We start from the raw sequence: 21,589 nt of genomic DNA on the forward strand, positions 1-21,589 counted from the left end.
ATGGGTAGTCGGGAAATCCTTGGGGAGCACTGTCCAGTTTAGTTGAGGTCAAAGCTCTACTTCTGGCTTTTTGTTGGTTAACTGGAAGCAACAGTAACCTGAAACATGTGTCTCAGGACTTTCTTTACTGGCAGGGTGATGAGCTTTATGAGTCCTGCAGGAGGAAGTCGACTATTTTCTGTAGCTTGAGCTTTAGCCAGTTCAGCAGAGAGCCTGGGTTGGAGCTGCCTTTGACTTTATTTACTGGAAGAGCAGCCCGGTCCAGGAGGAACTACTTCCTCTAGGGCAGGTAAGCAGACTTCCGGCTAAGGTAACTCTGGAAAAACCTTTGCCCTTTTGAAAGATGGCTCTGCCAGCACCATTTCTCAGGCTCCAGTTGGTATGGGAGGGTCTTTGCCAGCAGTCCAGATGGTGCTGCTGTCGGCTGGTGAGGGAGAGGCTCCCTTCTCAATGCCAGTCTGTGTGCAGAAGTGTATATATCTCTAAAGAGATACTCACAAATCCCTCAGTTGTTTGCGTTGGTGAAGCTGGCACGTCTGCAGCAGATAGGTGATGGGCTGGGGGCTCAGTCAGGCTCTGTCTGCACTGCAGTGAAGCACTTTCCTTTCCTGTTCCAGAAGGAGGCTTTGTCTCTTTGGCCACTCGTTTGGGGAGCGGCTGGCACCGCAGCCACCAATGGTGTGGGCTCCAAACTTTCTTCTTGGGCAGGGTGCCTGACTTTCTCCTCTCTGACTGAGATCCAACTTTAGGTATAAACTTCCCACTACAATGCTAGAACTGCTATCTTGGCGTGAGCTCAGAAAGACTCACCCTGAACCTCCACTACCTTCTGCCGATCCTTTCTAGTTTTAATGTTCTACTATTTGTTAAAAATGTGCTCTCCAAGAACCATTAGAGTCACAAACTGTAGATACACAGAATTGTCTCCACATGGCAAAACCTATTTCCGTAGAAGGGTACACCAAGAGCCCAAAACCTGGCAAGCAAGCTGAGTCTCAGGAATTTCTTGAAGGAACTGGCTTCAAACCATTATCCTTAAGTCTCAGCCTCCTGAATAGCTACAATTATAGGTATAGGCATGAAGTATCAGCACACATCAGAAACTCTTTAAAAATGACAGTAAATTTTAAACTATTTCTATAAAAATAAAACAAGTAAAACCATGTAACACAATCTGTGATTCCACTCATTGAAAATAATAAAGATCTCAGATAAATAAGGTAAACTGCACTTTAAAGAAGTAGAAGCTAAGCCCTAAAAGGAAATTATAGGCATTAAATAGGAAATTAAAAATACAGAAAAAGATAGATGGATAAAAGCCAAGTTAAAGCAATGATAGTTTGCTGAAAATTTTTATCTAAACATGAAAAAATAGAAGACCTTTTTTTGGTGGTACAAGATTGAAATCTGGAACTCATGATTGCTAAGTTCGTTTCTCTTACCACTTGAGCCACGGTACCAGCCCTTATTTTAGTTTTTATTCACTTTATTTTATTTTTTTAGATAATGTCTCATGCTTTTTGCCAGTAGAAGCATCAGGGGAAAATGGTCAAAAGTTTGTAATGGCCAAATTGAAAATAAATACACAACTTAAAATAGTTCAGTCCATGGTACCTACATGGGAGAAAAAGAATGGAAACCAAATATTCACAATGAAAACAGAAGAGAGAATGTTTCCTAACCCAATCTTTGAAGTCAGAACTATTCTGATAGTCTATTACGACAAAAAAAATGAAAGTGAATAAGAACTAAAAACAGGGCTGTTATGGATATAAGATATCTTCATCTTCTGAGAATGCTATCAGAATTTCAAAAATATTCAGCCTTTGGAATGTTAAACTTTCACCAGCAGCCTTCAGGTTCTGAGCTTTTTGGAGTTAGATTAATAGATTAATGGCACCATCACCATCGTCTTCTCTTGGCCTCCAGTTTGCAAAGATATATTGTGTGACTTCTTTTTTTATTTTTTTGCCAATCCTGGGCTTCAGCTCAGGACATAAGGACTGTCCTTGGGCTTTCTCAAGGCCAGAGCTCTACCACTTGAGCCACAGCACCACTTCTGGTTTTTTTCTATGTATGTGGGACTGAGGAATCGAACCTGGGTCTTCATGCATGCTAGGCAATCACTCTACCACTAGGCCAAACTCCCGGCCCTATATTGTGTAACTTCTATGTATTTGTGATTACCTTAAGTAATTTCCCTGTTAAATTCCCTCTCATGCTTGTTCTCTCTCTCTCTCTCCCTCCCTCCCTCCCTCTCTCTCTCTCTCTCTCTCTCTCTCTCTCTCTCTCTCTCTCTCTCTCTCTCTCTCTCTCTCTCTCTCTCTCTCTCTCTCTCTCTCTCTCTCTCTCTCTCTCTCTCTCTCTCTCTCTCTCTCCTCTCTCTCTCTGCCTGTCTACTTGTATATAATGTAACTCATTGATTCTATCTCTCTGAAGAACTCTGAGTCATATGCACAGATTCTGAAACACTCAAGAATACTTCAGTCTCAATAGAAAAGCATACTCAAATGATCACATATCATGACCAAGTATAATTCATCTCAGAAATCTTTAACATATGGAAAGCAATCAATGTAATGAATCACAGGAACATTGACGGGAATAAATGATCATCTTGATGCAGAAATTACATTGACAAAGTCAAATATATTTTCATCATATAAACATTTAATACACTGGAAATATGAGAGTGTTTCAATGTTATAAATACTATTAATTGAAAATTCATAGCTAACATCATACTCAATGGTAAAATACTGAAAAACTTTCCCCTAAGATAAGGAACTAGAGAGTGATGCCGATTTCACCACTATAATTAATGTACACTTAAAATTCTACCCAGGACAATTAAGCACAACAGGTAAAAGAAAGGATTCCAAATTGGAAAGAAAGTTATAGAATTATATTTTTAAATATCACATACTTATTTTAGTAAACCCTTAGAATCCAGAGGAAACACTGTTATAATGCATCGACAAACTCAGTGAAGTTGTAGCATACTATATCAAAATATAAAAATGAGCTATATATCATGTATCTTAGTGTAAATAATTATAAAAGGAAATACAAAATTTCTTATGCTCACATAAAAAGTAAAAGATTAAACTTAGGGAAGAAACCTACAAGACAAAAGACTGAAAATTGCTAAAGATCATATAAATAAAATATTATGAAAAAATACATAGAAAGATATTTTATTTTGATTTGAAAGGTCTCCGAGACACAACTCATTTTGTGTAGCCGAAGATTCACCCTGCCAAAATGAAATTTTGCAGCTGGATTTGGCTTGGGATTTCCTTGTTCTGGGGAAAGTAAAGATGATGATTTTCTGCCTGACTGGGATTGGTGTGGGATTTAATTTAGTTAGGATATCATCAATACTTCATGAAGTTATCTAAAAATTACATAAAATCTCCATACAAATCTCAAGGTCATTTTACAAAGACATTCCAACTAGTTTATATTCTCATCAACAGTGTGTTTGTTTTCCTTTTCCCTCACATTGGCACCAGTGTTTGTTATTGTTTGAATTTTTCACAATAAGCATTCTAAATGAGGTGTAATGGAATCTCTGTTGTTTTTATTTGCATTTCCTTTATGGCCATAAGATGCTGAGCATTTATTTATATGCCTATTTTGGCCCATTTTTGCTTCTCATTGTGAGAGGTGTCCGTCTTGTTTGACCATGTAGTAATTGGTTTGTTGATTCTTCTTGAGTATTTATTTTGCTGGGCTCTTTATAGCCTAGATATTAAGGCCATTGTCTGATATATAGCTGGCAACAATCTTCTCCCATTCTTTTTTTAAATAAGTACTTAAAAATTTATTGTAAAGGTTATTTAAAGAGAGGAATCTTCTCCCATTCTTTGGTCATCTTAGCATATTAACTACATTCTTTGCCTTGCAGAATTTTTTCCAAAGAATTACAAATTTGGGTACAGTAAAGCCACTTGCAAAACCATGTCTATTGATGCCCTATTCACCGTTACCAATTTATGAGGCAGGCAAGATCCCTTTCAACGGATGAATGGATCAAAAATGTGGCATATATACACAATGGAATTTTATTTACTCATTACAAAGAATATTATATGATTTGCCAAAAAATGGATGAACCTAAAAAATTATGATAAATGAAGTAAATCAGGATTAGAGAGGCAAAGAACATATTTTTTTCTCTCATATGTGGAAGCTAGAACTAATGTGTGAATGTACAAATAAACACATATAGGATAGCATATAAGTGTACACAAATAAATTAATTGGAGTATGGTACTTGCAGTAGAGAATACAAATGCTACCATTCTTTAGGAAAAAATAAATTTACAGTCTAACAAAATGAATGCCAGGAAACTGACACATAAATGTTGTGTAGGAAGATATAAAGGAGGGGGTAGACTGATTAAGAAAGTATTATGAATGTGCATTACCATCATAGTCATAATAATCAATGACTATCCTATGAAACTAGGAAATTAGAAGGGAGGGGTTTAGTTGGAAGGGAGGAAGGAGAATGATGAAAGGAGTGACATGGATTAAGTTGCATTGTATTTGTAAACCAATTTATTTAATAGTAACTTCTTTATAAACTACCTAAAGATGTTAGAAATATAATTGAAAATGTAAAAATAACCCTAAAATTCATATTGAATTAGAACTGAATATTCTTTTTCTTGGATGCTTTTTGGGAAGGTCATTTTTGGTTCCATTATAGGGATTAAACAGTCACTCTTGCTTAGTTTTTCACTCAAAGCTAGAATTTTACTTCTTGAACCACACTTCCACTTCTGGCCATTTGTCATTTAACTGAAGATAAGAGGCAGGATTTGTCTAATTTTGAAATACTACTCTCCTGAATACCTAAGATTTCAGATGTCAGTCACCATGAGCAGGCAAAAGTTAATCTGATATGACAGAATATTCTTCTTTTTTTTGCCAGTCCTGGGGCTTGAACTCAGGCCCTGGGCACTGTCTTTGGTCTTTCTCAAGGCTAGAGTCCTACCACTTGAGCCACGGCACCACTTCCAGGTTTTAGGCATGCTAGGGAAGCACTCTACCAGAATACTCTTGTAAAAACAAAAATAACATTGGAAGACATTTTTACATTAAAATTAAAGTTATAATTATTTCAGTGTAAATTATGACAGATGCTGACATATACTAAAATATAAATGAGTTGAGATCTCAGAAATAAACTCCTGAATACATTGTCAAATGATGTCTGGTAAGTATTCCAATACTACTTGATATGGCAATAAACAGATTTTCAGAAAACGGTACCCAGAGAACTAGATATTTCAAAATATGAATGAAAAATATAGACTCTTTATCATGTATTCTATATAACATTAACTCAAAAGCCTTTGGAACCATATGATTATAAGATACTACCCTTTTCTTTTGACTTGTAAAAGAAATCATAGTGGAACTTAGGCTCAATGATTTCCCTCATTCGTCATAATCAGTAGAAACCTTGGGCTCTACTAGCAGAGATCTGCAATAGAGCAAAATCTTGATACATAAGGACATATAATGTGAAGCTAATTGAAAGGACCCCCAGGATATTGAAACAAAAGCCATATAATGAATAATTGTTGTCCTTAATGTACTATGTTGTCTCTCATCTCCTTTGCTATCCCTTGGTTATCTCATATTGGTATAGTATCTCACTTTGTTATCTGATATATTGAATTTATTTGTATTTGGATATTTGAAATTTGATAGGGGAGGAGGGAAAACCAAGATGGGAGGGGGGCGTGGGGGGGAGGGAAATGGGTACCAAGACATGTGAAAGGGTATCAATGTATGTGAATTAATGCACCTTCTATCTGGCAAATATCATGTAACCCTTTTACTAATTACAATAAAAAAAATTAAAAAAAAAAGAAAACGAGGCTGGATGATGGAAACAACCAGATGCAAAAAAAAAAAAAGAAATCATAGTTATAAATTTCCTTACAGCCAGGCGCCAGTGGCTCACACCTCTAATACTAGCTGCTTAGAAAGCTGAGATCTGAGAATCATGGTTCAAAGCCAGTCTGGGCGCAAAAGTCCCTGAGACTTTTATCTCCATTTATCAAGCAGAAAACCAGAAATGATGCTGTGACTCAAAATGTTAGACCACTAGCCTTGATCTGAAATGCTCAGGGAAAGCACTCAGGGCCAGAGTTCAAGGCCCATGACCTGTATCCATTACGATGTTTTTAATAATGTTCTCTTTGATTTATCATGAAAAACATAAGCATTAAGAGAAAATATATATAGTTTCATTAAAATTATGCATCAAAACCAAACATAAAGAGATTAGAAATATCATTTATAGAATGGTGGAAAATATTTGCAAATCACATACCTGGTAAGGGATGAATATCCACTATATATATATATATATATATATATATATACATATAAATCAACCAAGCATTAACCACAACAAAAGATAAAACACTCATTTTAAAAAGGAGAAAACATAAAAAAGGAGAAAACATTTGAACAGATACTTTTCCAAAGAAGATACACAAATGGAAAATAATCTCGTGAAACAATGCTCAGCATCATTAAACACTAGAGACATGCAAATACTACTTCAAACTACTGGCTGTCTATATTTTGAAATAAAATAGAATATAAATTTTGATGAGGATATGAAGATATTGGAACTCTTGTGCATTGCTGGTGGGAATGTAGATGGTGCAGCTGCCATGGAAAATAATTTGGCAGTTCCTCAAAAATTAATCATAGAATTACCATATGATTTAGCAATTCCCTTTCTAGGTGTAAACATTCTGGGCATTGGAAATAAGCTCTCAACCAGATACTTGGATGTCAGTATTCAGAGAATCCTTATTCAAAATAGTCAAAAGATGCTAACAGCTACATGTCCACAAATAGATGAATGTACAAGCAAAATATGGCATGTGAATAACATTAAATATTATTGGGCATTAAAATAGAATGAAGTTCTGTCAAATGTTATAGCATAGAGGAAACATCAAATACATTTAATACATGCGATTATTGTATGTGAAGTTGTTTTTTAATGCGCAAATTAATAGAGACAGAGTATTGAGGTATCCACATGGTTGAATGAAGAAGAATAACAATTCTGATTTTATGTATACAGAATTTCCATTTAGAATAATACAAAGGACTCTGACAGCCATGTACTGGTGGCTCCTACCTATAATCTTCACTAGTAAGGAGGCTGAGATATGATCTAGTTTAAAGCCAGCTGAGACAAGAAAGTCTGAGACTCTAACTACCAAATAGAAGTTAAGTATATCTAGCTCTGAATTCATCCCCAATACCACCATAAAATGTAAAAAAGAATATTTGCTAAGATAATTGTAATAGTTAGTGAATATTGTGAATGAAATTAAGGCCATTTCATTATATAGCAAAAGTGGCTAAAAAGATAATTTTAGTACCTTTATCTCAGTCTTTATCCTATAACCTGGAGACTGCATGAAACTAGCTACTTAAATATTTGTGGGATACATTATAGTGTTTTTAATCTGAAGATAACTTAATGAGGTAAATGAAGGAGTTAAAAATGTCTTTAAAAATGAACCCTATAACAATGTGCTAGTAGCTTATACCTGCAATCCTGGTTACTCAGGAGACTGAGATCTAAAAATCATGGTTCGAAGCCAGCCCAAGCAGAATAAGGTTGTGAGATTTTTATGTTCAATCAAACATCAAAAAAGTGAAAAGTAGACTGGTGGTTCAAATTGTACAACACTAGCCTTTAGCACAAAAGTTTAGGGATGACGGCCAGGTCATGAGTTCAAGCCCCAGGACCAGCACAAACAAACAAAAAAGTGACCACTATGGATTGAATACTGGAGTTTATACACAATCCTGAATTTCTAACACTTTACAGATTTTATGATGTGGAAGCAATCTTGAATTCTTCAGAACTTGCTCTTGCAGGTGCTTCTTGGGTAACTGAGTTTTAGAACATTTGTATTCATCAAACTAAATATGAGAATTCAACATGTCTTAGGGAACAGTAGTGAAGTAGATGGGGAAGAAAAGTAACTTTTCAAACGAGATATATTTTTTTGTGAAACAGTATTGAAAAATGCACAAAATATTTTGGTGACTCTATAAAAGTCTCATATCATAGTCTCCTCATAGTAAACATATATATGCATATATATGTATGTATATATATATATTTGTTGGTGGTTGTGGGGCTTGAACTCTGGGCCTGGGTGCTGTGCCTGAGCTCTTCAGCTACCCCTTGAACCACAGTGCCACTTCCAGTTTTCTGGTAGTTAATTGGAGATAAGAGTCTCATGGACTTTTAGTGCCTGGTTGGCTTTGAACTATGATCTTCAGATCTCAGCCTCCTGTGTAGCTAGGATTACAGATGTGAACCACTGGTGCTCCACTTAGCAAATATTTCTATTATTGTCTCTGTATCCTCAACAGATAATGGGTCTTCTAGTTAGAAAAGTTCTTTTTTATGTCCTTTGTACCTGGGACATATTGGGCAATTAGTAAATATTTAACTGTCTCTGTTCTGTGATTATGAGTGTAACTCATTTATCATCAATTTTCTTTGTTATCTGTCTTCATTCCTTAGTTGTTAAGGTCTTTGAAGAATTGTATAGCTCCAGTGGTGAAATCTTCACAAACTTAATACCCTTTACTATCATTCCAGAGACATTTATAGAAGATTTTATTTTCTATACTTCATGAATTTATAGCCTACATTTCCTCATACATAGGGACCAAGAAACTTACATTAAATTCCTGCTGTGTTCTAAGCCTTTCTGCTTCTGGATACAAGATGAGAGTGTAGAGGCTTTGTTACTGCAATGTTTTCATACTCAGGCATAAGTTATGGATATAGCAATAGAGAGAGGAATTTCTTTGTGCTTCTCATTGGCTTCGGTTTGCTGCCTTAAACAGACTGAGTCAGGGGCATGTTTTCGTGCCATAGACATTGCTATTCAAATACCAGTGTGACCACATTTGAAAAACCACCCTGTACCACTTCATTGCCACAGATGTCTTTTACATCTGGCAAGGGCCGTTTCTCTGCACGTCAACAGTAATTCAGTTTAACAGCTGTCTCTTTTGACAAGCTTAGTGTCAGACTCTAAAATGACAGGGTGACAGTTATCCTTTTCTTGAGCAGACCATAGTGCAAATTAACTATTTGAATACAGGAGCATTGAATGGGTTTAGAGCACTTCTTTTTTTCCTGAGGAAGCTGAATAGGGTTGGGGATCTTATTTGTATGGTGGCATCATGTATAACACTGTTCAATCTGATGATTCAAGGCATTTTTCAGGCTGTTTCGATGTGAACCTAAATTTTCCCATGTAAAACTAAAAATGAGATGAAGGTAAGGCAAGTATTGAAAAGGAACAGTGAAAGTTGAGAAACGTAAATAAAAAAACATTTGATCGGTATTGTTTTTTATCATACCAGAGTTCTTGAGGAATTCAGGTTATAGAATTAATGGCTTGCTTCTATGACAGTTATACTATTATGAAAGAACTCTTTTTTCAGTTTCAGACAGAGTACACAACATCTTCTCTAACTTAAACTATTGACAAGGAGGTGTGGACTTTAATAAAATCGTGAACACAATGGCAATACCAGGCTATATTGCTTTCTTCACTTGTGTTTTTTACCTTTCTTTTTTTTCCTGCTAGTGATTGCCTATTTCTAAGCAAGACCTAGGAACTTTATTAGTATCAATTGATTTGTTGAACTCAGAAAATTGTATAACTACTTTCTTCTAGTCAGTTGAGGTCAGTTTTAAAATATAGGGAGTTAAAAACAAGTGTAAGTTCATTCTGTTGAACTGTTAGTCTGAACAATCTGATCAAATTGTGGCTCAAGGAAAAGCACGAGTGGCTCATTTCTGTAATCCTAATTAGTCAGGAAGCTGAGGTCTGAGGATCAAGGTTGAAGCTAGTGCAGACAGAAAAGTCCCCTTGAGACTCTTCCCTTCCAATTAACCATTCAAATAGCAGAAGTTGGGCTGTGGCTCACATTGGTAGAGTGCTAGGTCTTCAACAAAAGAGCTCCGGAAAGAGCCTTGCCCCTGAATTCAAGCCCCATGACTAATAAGAAAGAAATCACCAACCTGTAGCTCAAGTAGCCTTTTTGTTCATAATTTCAAATGCTATAGCAAGGATTTTACTGGTATAAATTCCCTTCACAAAGATATAAGACAGGATATATTTACTTCTTATTTTTCTTTTTTCTTTTTTCATATATTTTATTGTAATTAATAGAAGGGTTACATTATATTCACCAGATAGAAGGTGTATTACTTCACATACATTGATACCCTTCTTATTTTTATTTTCAATTCTGAATTACTTGTGGCTGTAGAACTGGGTTTACTATATATCTGCCCTCAATTGAGCATCATTCTCAGTTTCTACATATTACACATTTTCATAATCAAATGATCCACTTTCTCCATCTTAAGGTAAAAGTCTCTCATGCAAACCACTGGAGATGTAGGCACAGACAATAACATTAGGGGTAGCTCAAATTCCAAGAAATAAGAGTGAGAATTGACACACAATGTTTACATCAAATTAAAATCTGAATATGAAAAAATAATTTCCAAAATGATAAGACAATGTACAGAATATGACAAAAATCTTTGCTAGCTTTATATCAAATAATTAATATACAGAATATAAAAAACTCAGAAATCAAACACCAAAAGTCCAGTTTAATAAATAAACTAGTGAATCGAGCAGAGTGATCAATCCAAGTAAAATCAGCAAATACATGAAGGGATATTAAATATTTTTAACCATAAAACAAAGGCAAGTCAAAAAAGTACTGGGATTCCATCTTATGTTCCTCAGAATGGTTATCAAGAAAATGCACAAAGATAGGTGGCAGTGAAGAGGTGAAATAAACTTGTTGAAATGCTTTCTTAAATGGCAACTCTTTTGTATGACTACTTAAAGAGAATAAAAAGGGAAATCATGTATATTGTTGTGAAAGTAAATTCAGTTGGCTACTGCAGAAATTGGCACAATGATTCCCAAACATTTAAAAATGGAATTACCATATGATATTATTATAGCTCTCTTGGTTATAATGACCTAAAGGAATGTCATCATTCATGGATATATGTACTACAGAGACATCTACAGTGTATTGCATCATTGCTTATAAATAGCTAAGCTTGGGGATCAAATTTTATGCCCATCATCTGATAAATGGATAAAGGAATATTCTTCAGAACAATGATTTTTTTATGTATTTATACATTACAGTGGTGAACAGTGGAAAGTCCACAATGAAGGCTCCATATGACATCAAATTAGAGCCTTTTCCTGATTTGTGGATGTGTATCCCCCCATAATGGGGAGAAAGAAGTTATCTCTCCCAGATCTTTTCCATTAAGTTCCCTCTCGCAACCTTGGTATTTTAACATAAATTTAGAGGGGATTAAAAATTCAGTCTATAGTAATCATAGTTTATAGCCTCTCTAATAGTTTTAGTTTACTTATATTTTATAGAATATTTTAAAACAAATATGAAATCAAATAAGCTTGATTGTTAAGAGATACCTGTCAATGTAATTTTTTTTTGCCAGTCCTGGACTTGAGCTCAGGGCTTGAGCACTGTCCTTGGACTTTCTCAAGGCTAGCACTCTACCACTTGAACCTCAGCACCACTTCTGGCTTTTTGCTATGTATGTGGGGTACCGAGGAATCGAACCCGGGTCTTCGTGCATGCTAGGCAAGGATTCTACCACTAGGTCAAACTCCCGGCCCTCTCAATGTAAATTTTATTGCATGCAAAAAAACTAGAAAATATTTGTCTTCTCTATAATTTCTTGTTTTTCATTCTTTTTTTCTTGTTAGTCTTGGGGCTTGAACTCTGGGCCTGGGCACTGTCTCCTCACTCTTCAGCTCAAGGCTACCCCTCTACCACTTGAGCCACAGCGCCACTTCTGCTTTTCTGTTGGTTAATTTGAAATAAGATTCTCTTGCACTTTCATGCCTGGACTGGATTTAAACCATGATTCTCAGATCTGAGCCTCCTGAGTAGATAGAATTACAGGTGTGAGTCACTGGCACCCACTTTCTCCTATATATTTTTAAGTGCTAGAGAAATATACATGGTATTTTCTACTTACTTGTTTTAGCAGAAATGTTATAAAATATAGGACTTTAATTTGGGGGAAATATTTTGCATTTTGAGGCAGTCTACCTTGTCTTCAGAAGTCAGAGCAAATTACTTCCATTCTGTTTTCTTAGTCTAATTAAGGTTTGACAAGTTTATTGATCATTTCAAAGCAAGATTCTATTGATTTCTTCTATTTTAGTTCTTTCTGTATTTTACTAATCACTAATTTTTATTACTTCCTGACCTGGGTTTTCAATTTAATTTGTTCTTTTATGAATTCTTTAAGATGTATGATATTCATCTGAGATCTTCTTTTGGTTTCCTTGGTGTGTGTGTGTGTGTGTGTGTGTGTGTGTGTGTGTGTGTGTGTGTGTGTGCGTGCGCTTGTGTGCACACACACACACAAGCTCCTGGGTTTGAACTCAGGTGTTCTCCATGAGCCTTTGTGCTAACGGCACTAGTTCTCTACCATTGACTCACAACAGCATTTCTGGCTTTTGGGCTTTTAATTCGTGGTAAGAGTTTCACAGACTTTCCTGTCTGGGCTGACATTGAATCATGATACTCAGATCTCAACCTCCTGAGAAGCTAGACTTATAGCTAGGCTTGAGCCACCAGCATCTAGCTCTCTCTCCTTTTTTGAATGTATGAGTTTATATTTGTAATTTTTTCTCTTGCACTGATTTAACTTCATCTTACTTTTGCTATATTAATATTTTGCAATTTTTCCTAATTTTCCTTGTAAAGTCTAAGTTGTCTATTTTATACTGTGCCAGTTTCTCCATAAATATGTAATTTCCATTTCCCCTCATTTATTGAACTCTATTTTTATGTACTTTTCATGTTAGCTTTTATATTTCAAACTTCTAAAATTTGCAAATATTTCTTTTAGGATCTGCCGTTATCTTTCAGAATGTTCAATCTGCATTTAAGATATTTGTTTTGCTACATAAACATGTTTTACATTTTTGCACTTGTTTTGTAGCATTCTTCATGTGATATATTATTCATCTTATGATAAGTTTTTTCCCTGATATGCATAAGATTTTTAACTTCACACATTTCTGTCTGTGAGTTCTTACTCTTATAGCTTGATAAATTAGTTTAAAAGTTATTTCATATGCCTTTATCTTCAAGGGTTTTTCTTATCTTTTTCTTTGGTGATTTCAAAGTCTTCGTTCATATATTTAAATCTTTGATTTATTTTGAACTATATTTTGGACAGGATGTGAGACAGAGATCTAGTTTCAAACTTCTTCTTGCAAATAAGTTTTCCCAGCACTATTTGTTAAAAAGGATGTCTTTTCTCCAACATATGTTTTTCAGCAACTATGTTCAAAGTCAAGTGTGTTCAGTTTTGGATAATTCCCTTATGTTCCATTGGTCTACATGTCTAATTTTTTGTTTGTTTTGCTAGGCTCATTCTGACCATTTTGGCTTTGTTACTGTAGCTCTTTAGTGTAATTTGAAACCTCATGTTGTGATGTTCCACCATTATTCTTTTGGGTCAACATTTCTTGTGGTTTCTTAACAATTTTGGTACTATTTTTCTCTATTTCCATGAAGAATGTCAATATTTATGGTGATTGCACTGACTCTGTCAATTTCTAGTGATATTATAACCATTTTCATAGTATCATTTCTACCATACCATGGACATGGGAAGGTCTCTCATCCTCTAGTATATTCTTTACTTTCTTCAATGTTTTTTTGGTTTCAGTTGAAAAACATCCAGTTACCTGGTTAGCTTTTTTAAGCTCTTATGTGTGGGATTGTTTTACTGATTTCTTTCTCATTCTGTTTACTATTGTTATATAGAAAAGCTATTGAACTTATAAGTTAACTTTGTATCCTGATACGCTGCCAAAATTGTATTTCAGATCTAAGAGATTTTTTTAGTGGAATCTTCATAGTCTTTTAAATAAAGTGATTGTATCCTCTATGGATAGGAGTAGGTTTTTTATTTCTTTCATATTTTTATTGATTTGATTGTTTCTGTTTCCTTACTGAGCAAGCTAAGAATTTCAGCACAATATTAAAAAAGTGGAAAAAGTAAACTACCATATTTTATTAGTGATTTTAGAAGAGATGGTAACAGATCATTTCAAGTTTATCATGATGTTAGTATAATGTTGACTATAGGTTATCATATGTAGTCGTCATATTCTTGAGGTTCATTCCTTATATATGAAGCTTGGATATTCCCTTACGTTCCATTGGTCTACATGTCTGATTTCTTGTTTGTTTTTCTCATGAAGGTTATGTTGAGGTCAAAGCAATTTTTCCATGTCTCCTGAGAAAAAATTTTTTCTTTTTTATTGTAATGTATAGAGGGGTTACAGTTATATTCGCCAGATAGTAGGTGTATTACTTCTCACACATTGATATCCCTTCTGATGTTTTTGTCCCCATTTCTCTACTCCCACCCCCTCCCAATCATCTTATTTTCCCCTTTCCCTTTCCAATTTCAAATAAATAAATACACATATATACAATATGCCAGGTACCTGGCATACTGTAACAATATGAGATTAACCAAAGGGCAACAAAAGAGAAGAAAAATAAAGTAGTACATTAAGAAAAACAATCACACGATATAAAGCTCTTGTTTTCATATGCTGGAGATCCTTTCATTTAGCCTCATCCTATATGGCCTTATGAGAAAACATTATTTCTTTTTGTAATTTATAATATGTAATATATTATATGCTTACTTTATGCACTTCGTGAGCCATATTTTTCCTGAAATGAAATAATGTTCTTCATTGTAGATGCTGCTCACAGTGAACTAGAAAGCCAGTGTCCAGACCGATTTCTACTTCTTCACAAATACCCTGTTCTGTATCTCCAGGGGTATCAGTTGTCTAGGCCTTAAAATGAGGCAATGGAAGTCTCAAGTTTAAGAGTCTATACTTGGAACCTCTGCCCGGCATACTACTAAACAAATCCTGGGATGCAGTTTGTTGAGGTGGTTTACAATTTTTTCTAACCCAACCCCACATTTCATCTTTCTTTGTAGAGAGGGGCTGTGGAAATTATGTGGTTCAGAAATCCCAGGCTTGGAGCCTTCAGACCAAAATGAGTCTGAAAGTTCGTATGAGTACTTTGAGGCTTTGATAAATAGTTTATCTCTTTGTGGAAGGGGTAGGCTCTGATTTGAGGGACTTTTTTCAAACACTCACAGTCACCTAGTAACCAATATACATAATCATAAGGGATGGATTTTGTGGATATCATGCGAGGCACACACACGGTGCATTTATTTCATTGTAAACCTAAGATGATGGATCTTATTAGTGTCAAAGTAGGGTAGAGCATCTAACCATTGCCACTTTCATTGATGGAGCTCCTCAGTGTTTGAACGTACCTGTGAGAACGTGCCATACCCTCTTCATAACTTACTTTCTTGAACATCCTTCAGCCAGATACTTTGTCATTCAACCAAAACAGGTACCATAACTACTTTGTGATTGTGTCTTCGGCTTTCTCCTTCCTCTCTTGGGGAGTCAGAAGCAGAATTTGGAATTGTTTATTGTTTTTCTTTGTTGCCTCTGTCCTCCATGTTTTCTGATGCTCTGTTATCTCTTATTATTATTATAGCACTCGCCTCTCTCAATAATATGTTGTCTTCTGTATTACCTGACTTGTGTCACTCACGTACTAAAAAAAATAGACATCTCTAGTTTGTCATCTTTTCCTGGCTTCCCCTCCACCATATGGCGTCAATATTGTTCAACAAATATACTCATTACCTTAGTTATGTAACTGTAGCTCCTCTAAACATCTCCTTTACAGCACAATAAAATTAAATTTAAAAATGTCAAAAGCATGGTAATGGAAATATAAACATAACTATATAGACATAAAAACCTATGACTCGGGGCTGAAAGTTTGGCCTAGTGGTAAGAGTGCTTGCCTAGCATGCACTAAGAACAGGGTTCGATTCCTCAGCACTTCACATACATAGAAAAAGCCAGAAGTGGTGCTGTGGCTCAAGTGGTAGAGTGCTAGCCTTGAGAAAGCCCAAGGACAATGCTCAGGCCCTGAGCTCAAGCCACAGGACTGGCAAAAAACAAAAAACAAAAAAACCTATGACTCTATAGACATAATGTTTTATTTCATAAATTAATATGTTTCTATGACATACAAAACCTTAGCCTAATTGTGATTAAGTTCTAAATACTAAGTCCCAGTGATTTTAAATAGAGATTCCCTCCTTGAACACTTGTTTGTTAAACTTGTCATTTAAAATATGATGTAAACATCAACGTTAATAAATTCTCTAATAAAAAATGCCAAAAGGAGGAATGGAATGCACAACAATCCTTAATAAGAACGGGGCTGAAGAAATGAGTTGATAATGACCAATAGGTACATAATGTAAGAAGTGTGCATTTTAAAGGTATCATATAAGCTGGGAGCCAGATGCCCACACCTGTAATTCTAGCTACTCAGTAGCGTGAGATCTGAGGATTGTGGTTCAAAGCTGGCCCAGGCATTAAAGTGCATGAAACTCTTATATCCCGTTAATCACTAGAAAACCAGAAGTGGCACTGTGGCTCAAGGCATAGGGTGGTAGCCTTTAGCTGAGAGCTCAGGGACAGCAGCCAGGCTCAGAGTTCAAGTCCCATGACTGAAAACAAAACAAAACAAAAAAATATCATATATAATGTAATAGCTCTAGTTTATATGTATTGTTCTGTCAGTGGATACACAAAATGAGGTAGCTATGTGAGTTGATGGACATGTTCATTCACTTAATTCTATGATTGATTATACAGGCTTTCTTATTTTAAAGTACCATATTGTAAAACCTAGATTTGTATTTTTCTTGTTAATAATCCATCAATAAATCTAGTGAAATTAGAATGGAGTACTACTATTTCTAGCCGTTGTAGGTTGTGATGTAGTTCTCTAATGTCAGCGAACTCAATAGTTTCTGTTTTAAATCTAGTCCATCTAATAATAATTTGGACACTGCACCTTCTTTTGGATCTTATTTGAATGCAGTATCTTTCTCTGTATTTGTGACCTGTTTGGTTTTTACATAAAAATAGCAGGGGTGTTCTGCCAATTATTTGATAAATTTTCACTCTATTTTTTGTCATCTCTTTACAGTAGTTGTAGATGCAGATAAGGTAGGACTTCCTTTAGATATATTGCAATTGCTATATATTAACATTTATGTTACTCAGTTTTATACTTTATTCCTTGTCTATTTATTTTATAGTAACTTTTTGTTCTTTTCCATTTACATTTATGTATATTTTATAAAAGTTTTAGTTATAGTTACCATTATGATTTCATATAAACTCCTTGAATGATAACCACCTAATTTTTATATAACTCCTATGTAATTGCAAATGACAGGTTTTCTGTTGATGAACAGTTCTCTTTTGTCAACTTGTATGACATTTTTAATTCATTCATTTGTTGGGGGATTTATAAGCTGATTTATATTGTGATTACAATAAACAATGCTATAACAAACCTAAGAGTTTAGGTGAGTTCTTGAAACATTGATTTCATTTCTTCTGGATATTTACTGCCAAGTGGCATTTCTAGGTAATAAAATTATATTTGCAGTCTTTTGAAAAGCATCAAATTTGTTTTAATAATGTTAATATAATTAACAGTCTCACTTACAGTGCGAAAATTCTGCTTTTCTAATATTGTGTGATTGTTGTTCTTAATGTACTATGCTATTTATCTTCTCTTATTTTTGGCCCTTATGCTCCATCTCATGTTGTTACTGTATCTGAATTTGGTATATTGTATTACGTTTATTTGTTTATTTGAAATAGGGAAGGGAAAGAGGTAAAACAAGATAATTGGGATGGGGTAGGGGGAGTGAAACTGGAAAAAAACAAGAGAAGGGGTATCAATATGCCAGAAGTAATGTACCTACCATATGATGAATGTAACTAACCTCTCTATTCATTATCTCAACAGGTCAAAAACTTTAAAAAATGCTGCTGTTAACCCACAGCCTCGACAGTACTTGTTATTATAACTATTACTATTACTGCTTTTTCATAATAGGCATTTTCTCTGATAAGGTATTTTAGATCATTGTATTTTCAGTTTGCATTTCCCTAATGATTATAGTTATCAAGCATGTGCATATATATACATATATATACACACATATATACACATATATATATATATGTTGGCCATAGTATGTCTAATATTGAGAAAGATCCATTAAGCTTGTTACTACATTTTGTACTTGTGTTATTTGGTTTGGTTGTCATGAAATTGTTTCATTTGAATATATATGATATGATCATTCCTTTGTCAGGCATTTGACATGTAAATATTTTCTGATACATAGCTTATAAATACTTTCAGTATGTTATCTATTTACATACTTGTTTACTTTTTCCAGCTTTTACCCTTGATGTGATGTCATTTGTTGATGTTTTTGTTTCTGTTGTTTATACACATGTGTTCATACACACACCAAAAAATCAGTGTCCAGTGCAATGTCCTAAAATGTCTCCCTATGTTTATATATTCCAAGGGCTTACATTGAATTCATTAATAAATTTTTAGTGATGTGTAACTTCTGAAAGATAAGAGTATAGTTTCATTATTCTGCATATGTTTAACCAAATTTTTCAGTAACATTTTAACTGGTATTTCTTCAGTGTAGATTCTTGGCAATTACTATTATTATTATTTATTTTTTGACAGTCCTAGCTTGAACTCAGAGCCTGAGCCCTGTTTTTGGACTTTCTCAAGGTAAGAGCTCTACCACTTGAGCCACCCCCCTTCTAGCTCTTTCTATATATGTGGTACTGAGGAATCAAACCCAGGTCTTCAAACATGCTAGGGAAGCATGAAGCAAGTGGTAACTGTTACCACTAGGCCAAACTTCTGGCCATATTTTTTGGTTTATATTTCATTTCATTTATCAGTGTGTCTTTTGTAGTAATGCCATGCTGTTCTGATTGCTCAAACTTTACAATATGTTTTGAAGTTTGGTAATTCGATTCCTCTACCTACATTCTTTGGTTAAAGACATTTCAGCTATTTAGGAATCTTTTGTAGATCCTCGAGAATTCCAGATTTTTTTCCTAACACCATTGCTGTGTTGATGTTAATTATATTGCATATTTTTATAACACTGGCTTGCACTGACATTGTAGTAATATTAATCTTCTCAGTGCAGGAGTATGGGATATTTTTGCATTTATTATATACTCTGGAATTTTATTTTACCAGTTTTTATTACTTTTCATTGTAGATTCCAATTCTTCAATTCAATTTATTCCTAAAGAATATATTTGTTTGTGTAACTATTGTTACTGAGATTTTTCTCTGATAGCTCTTTTAGAGTTTTGTATTGAAATGAAAAATATTATTAATTTTTATTTTATGATCTTATATTGTGTTCTTCAATTTTTGAATTTGCGTAGCAGTTTCAATATGCTTTTAGGTTACTCTTTACAAGATTATGCCATCTACAATGAAAGAAGGAACAGATATTTTAATACTTTTTCCCATTCTAATGCCACATATTAAGTATATAATATAGGGATTTTCTTCTGAAATTTATATACATACTTTAATCATATTCAGTTCCTTACTGCTCTTATTTCCCTTTTTACTTCCATAATTATTTTTGCTTGGGTTTCTAGTGCTCTGTTAAATAAAAATGAGTGAAGCGGACATCCTTGTTTTGCTCCAAATATTAGAGAAACACATATCTATATTCATAGTCTAGTATTTTTTGTGTGTTTTATATATATGAACTTCAATTTGTCAAGGTGTATGCTTTCTGTACCTAAATGGCTGATACTTTTTTTTAATCAGGTAAGGCTTTTTCTGCATATATTGAAATAATTTTTGCAAATTTTTAATTTTATTCATTTAATATGATATTATTTGTTTGCTTATGTTGAGCCACCCTAGTATACCAGAGATAAATCCCAATAAATCATCATGAGGGATCATTCAATGTGGCACTTAATATGATTTTCTTGTAAGATGGTGATGATGATAGTGATGGTAATGGGACATGAATGTCATAGGTGTACTTGGTAAATGGGGACCCGGGTTCGATTCCTTGGTAACACATACATAGGAAAAAGCCGGAAATGGTGGTGAGGCTCAAGTGATAGAGCCCTAGCCTTGAGAAAGTCCAAGGACAGTCAGTGCTCAGGCCCTGAGCTCAAGCCCAAGACTGGCAAAAAAAATAATAATTTAAACATGAATGGTGTGGCTGCGTTATAGACCATGGTATATATATATACAGTATTTTCTTTATCCATTCATGAATTGTTGAGTAGATAGAAATTATGTCATTTGCAAGAAGGTGGATGGATGTGAAAATATTCATGTTGAGCAAGAAAAGCCAAGCTCAAAAAGGAAATTATCACATTTATTCAATTATTACTAGAATTAATAATTTTTCATATGTATTCATATGTAGAAATATAAGTGTATATATTTAACATCCACATATATACAGAGTAGGAACATAACTACAGGACTGTTTACAAAGATGAAGTAGAAAAGAGAAGGAAAGAGAATGATAGAGTATCAATAATGAAATACATAGCATGTATGTATGAAAATGGAATAAGAAACTCAGTGAAAGCTATTGAAAAATGGAGGGATGAATGAACTTGGAAAGAGAAAGCAATAGATAAATTTACTGAGACTAAATTACGATACATGCACATATGGATTACCACAGTAATACCCCTTAGTATAATTAATATCCATTAAAAAAATTTTTTTTGCCAGTCCTGGGCTTGAGCTCAGGGCCTGAGCACTGTCCTTGGACTTTCTCAAGGCTAGAGCTCTACCACTTGAGCCTCAGCACCACTTCCGGCTTTTTTCTATGTATGTGGTACCGAGGAATCGAACCCGGGTCTTCATGCATGCTAGGCAAGCACTTTAACCACTAGGCCAAACTCCCGGCCCCCTCCATTAAAAATTTTAAAACCTTAAAGTAAGTAGACTTTTCTGGGGAAGCTACTCTAGTATGGTGATGTTGGATGTGACATGGATTTATAAGAGTTCTTGGAGGGGAAAGGGGGAAAAAGTATAGTAGTGCAGCTCACTGGACATTGGTGAAAGGGAACTAAACAACTTGTGGTTGCAGATTGGACTGAGAGACTTAGAATGAGAGACCAGAAGACACTGTATGAAAGAAAATGTACTCATTACCAGACTCATTTAATTGTAATTCCTCTGTAAATCACTTCTATGACAATAATAAATTAAATTAATAAAAAAGCAAAAGAAATGGGAGGTCTTTAGGTCATTGGTTGTACTGCCCTTGGAGGGTTTTATAGTAGTTCTCATAGTACTTCAGAGTTAATTGTTATCAGAGGGTTGTTATAAAACAGCAGATGTGGTACTCACCCAGCTCTCAGTCTTGCTATCTTCCCTCATTAGTTCATCAACCATTAGGATTATCCAGCTTTAACTTTTATTTTCCAAA

The sequence above is a fragment of the Megascapheus bottae genome, chromosome X (genome assembly GCF_031878675.1).
Source record: "Megascapheus bottae isolate mThoBot1 chromosome X, mThoBot2.hap1, whole genome shotgun sequence".
Taxonomy (NCBI): Eukaryota; Metazoa; Chordata; class Mammalia; order Rodentia; family Geomyidae; genus Megascapheus; species Megascapheus bottae.